This window comes from Nannospalax galili, unplaced genomic scaffold, assembly GCF_000622305.1.
Source record: "Nannospalax galili isolate Female #2095 unplaced genomic scaffold, S.galili_v1.0 scaffold286, whole genome shotgun sequence".
In the NCBI taxonomy this organism is placed as follows: domain Eukaryota; kingdom Metazoa; phylum Chordata; class Mammalia; order Rodentia; family Spalacidae; genus Nannospalax; species Nannospalax galili.
The window spans coordinates 5476475-5480192 of record NW_008359442.1 but is presented as its reverse complement, the minus strand read 5'-3'; the positions used below and the strand labels follow the sequence as shown (position 1 = coordinate 5480192).

General features: G+C 41.3%; 1 non-coding gene across 1 annotated transcript; it reads right to left on the bottom strand.

The window, feature by feature from the left end:
* Window positions 1–1381: 1381 nt before the first annotated feature.
* Window positions 1382–1545, bottom strand: LOC115068464. Its single transcript, XR_003847805.1, has one exon. It is a non-coding gene; the product is annotated as a U1 spliceosomal RNA (small nuclear RNA).
* Window positions 1546–3718: the final 2173 nt, after the last annotated feature.

Genomic DNA, 3718 nt, shown 5'->3' with positions numbered 1-3718 from the left:
GCTACACTAAGAGAACACAGCTTCCACTGTGAGAGCTCAGCCCGTGCTTCCACAAAATAGACAACCTACGATCTGCCCAGATGAGGGGATCCTGCCCGGATGAAGGGATCTATCAGGAAGCAACACACCAACTTCTGGGACACTGGGAGCAGGGGGAGAGGTATATAAGGCTTGCACTTCCTAGCAATAAATGAGTCTGCAGCACCTTGCTTAGTGCCTGCTCTCACCCGACTCCTGAATTCTGTGTGTTGATTCCATGCCACTCACCCCCACCTTGGCCAGAACCCTCATTCCCTGCAGTCCCTCATGGGCTGGACCCAGGAAACCTGCAACACTGCTCGTAGTGACTTGTTATGCCCATAGGTTAGTGCATCTTTCAACTCTCATTAGAGAAGTTTCTTTTAGCAGTAGATGGTGATTATCACAGAGTCCAAAACATGTTGAGATGCAGACAACAAGAGACTGCCAAGTATTTAGTCCTAAATAGCATACATATAACATATCCCTTATCCAAAGCCTCTGGGGCCTTTGCAAAAGAAGTAGAAAGATTGTAAGAGACAGAAGTTGCTGATGAATAGAAACAGTGTTTTCCAGACAAAATATGGCAGCTGCAAATATAAACTCACAGAGGTTGTGGCATCATGCACAAGACCTCCTCAAGCCAAGCCAGGCAAAATTCAAGCATGGATGGGGAGAGGTGGGCAAGAATCCACAACCTTAGCTGAGGAACTCTTGGCAAGTTATAGCTGTGGGAAAGGGAGAATCAATTTTCTTTAAGGTGTGACTTCCAACAGGTTATGACTCCTAGTGGGCTAACCACACTCCAGGGGATGGACCCAAACGTGAGAGCATTTGGAGAACACAGATTGGACTCAAGGAGATTAAACAAAAAGGGACATAAAATTCAGGGGTCATTGAGATGGGGGAGAATCTGAGAAGAGATGGAGGATGGGGTTGAATATGATCAAAATGCATTACATGAACTACTCAAAGAACTTAAAAAAATATTTTAATAAAAGAAATAAAATATTGCAAAATAAATAGCTACTTCAGTGAGGCTTTCAGAGTAATATTACTTTTATCTCTATTTAGCCATTGGATTTAAAAATAAATAAAATATCTAAAGTTATGCATGTTTAATGTTAAGTACTTTAAAATGTTTTGCTTTGTTTTATTGTTGTTGTTGTTAGGGGTTCTGCTGTTTTCTTCTTTTGTTTTGTTTGTGAGATGGGGTCTCCTGTAGCCCCTGCTGTCTTGGAACTTGCTATGTGTATCAGGCTGGCCTTGAACTCACAGAGATCTGCCTGTCTCTGTCCTTCAAGTGCTGGAGTTACAGGTGTGCGCCACCACACCTAGCTTGAGAAAAAAGTGGTTTTTTTTGCAAGGAAGAGCACAAACAAAGCCCCCCACTACCATGAATTATGCAGTCACATTTCCCACGTTTAATGAACTCATAGATGTCAGCACATCCAGAGTACAATGGATAAATCTCACCCTGGGAAAATCACCCACGTTATCATGGTATCTCTCTTGCCTGGTAAATATTAATGTCAAATACTTTCCATAAAAACAATGTGTTATATATTAACTCAGCAATTCATTATAGCGAATTGTCACAGTGCAAAAATCTTACTGGATGAAATTATCTGAAATTAGTTGTTTGAAATATTTCAATTGTTACTGTCTTAGGACTTTCTGATTCAAATACTTGTGTCCTTTTTTCCATATGATTCTCTGGGGACAGGAATTTGATGGAGTTCTAGTCCAGGAGAGGAAAAGGGTTTTATTTTTATCCCCGCAGCCCATCCAAGCCGGGGTTATCCTGCATTATCACTGAAATGCCAGAATTAAAATGAATTGCTCTGAACAGCTTCAGATGAAACAATTCTGCAATGACATCATCCAAACTATGTGCACTCATTTCGTGCACTCCAAGTTTCCCCTTGTTTCTGACACCATTTTGTTTGTCATGACCAAATAGCCTGTCAGATAGCCCATATTGATTCTTTCTTTGTTTACACTCCTCCGTGATGGTAAAATGGATACTAGACTTAACTGATTTTATTTCTGTTAGCTTGGCATTCAAAGTCCTTTTGTTCTACTTCTTTCCCAAAAAACTTGCAGGACTTTTTTCACAGTCAAGAATCTGAAGCTCAATTGGCTTTAGTCCACAGAAATAAAACTAAACAAATGAACAAATTGTGCATACTCATTGAGGTTGTCACCAGTGATACTATACTGAAATAAATTTGACAGATTATTTCTTGCCATTTTTTTAAGACAGGGTCTCCCTGTAGACTCAGCTGGCCTGGAAATCACTATATAGACCAGGATGGCCTTGGTCTCTCAGATATCCTTCTACCTCAGCCTCCTGAGGGCTGAGATTAAAGGTGGCCACCACCATGGCCAGCTTTATTTTCTTGCTTTTGCAATTGGATATGTTGGGGCTGGAAAGAAGGCTCAGTTGGTAAGAGCATATACTGCTTGTCCAGAGGACTCAAGTTCAGTTCCCAGCACCGACAAAGGGTAGCTCACAATGCCCATAACTTCAGTTCCTGGAGATCCAATGATTCTGGCCTTCAAAAGCACTCACACTCATGTGTACATACCCTTTATTTTCTTGCTTTTGCAATTGGATATGTTGGGGCTGGAAAGAAGGCTCAGTTGGTAAGAGCATATGCTGCTTGTCCAGAGGACTCAAGTTCAGTTCCCAGCACCGACAAAGGGTAGCTCACAATGCCCATAACTTCAGCTCCTGGAGATCCAATGATTCTGGCCTTCAAAAGTACTCACACTCATGTGTACATACACAAACACAAACCCACACATACACATAATTTTAAAAGCTTGAGCATGCCAAAATTAAAGCAGGTGCTAGCACAATCAGCATGTTTCATCAAACATAAATTAATAGACAGCTCCACAAATTAAGTCAGACATTATAAGGCTCCTAAAGTAAGGAAGTATTGCAGGATACTAAATCCATTATCTATTTTAAAAACACATTCAGACTGCTTATGTATTTATGCCAACATCATGTCACATTTCCTGTAAGAGGTAACACCTTTCCCTTAATTTCTGAGATTTTCTCCAGTGTATTTAATGACCTGTTTCTTTTTTCCCTTCCTCCTAATTTTTAGAGCTACCACAAAAAGACAAAATTTGCTTTTACTTTTACTTTCTACTGTCATAGATCTAAAAACAGACCAAGGTGACAAGGTACCTTGCAGTTGGTTTGCTGAACTAGGATGCACTGTGCGATCATGCCTTGATTTTCAATGAGGTGTGGAGACATCCTGTAGTTAGACACCTGCTGGCAATCACCCACAGCCTTCCCTACTGCACCTCAGGGTCCTATCTCCTGGCATGCCTGTCAGAACAGGCATTTGGGGAACAGTGAAGAAGAGACCCTCACTGGAAAGAGTGACAGATGCAGGGGAGGGTGCAGTCTGGGCTAGTCTTGCCTTGTCGGAAAGGCAGTGTTTTTAGCATGACCATAAGCTCCTAATCACATGTCTTCATGATCTCCGCCAACTGAGGCAGATTGCTACCACCTACCTGGGACAAGATAGTTGCAGTTTCATCCTCTCAAGCAGCCTTTCATAAAGGTCTGATACTTAGAGCTGAAGAATCACCTGATGTAACCTTCATGTTAGGGAAATACACTGAGATTGCATTTATATTTTGAATTCATTAGACTATTTTTTACAAATCTACA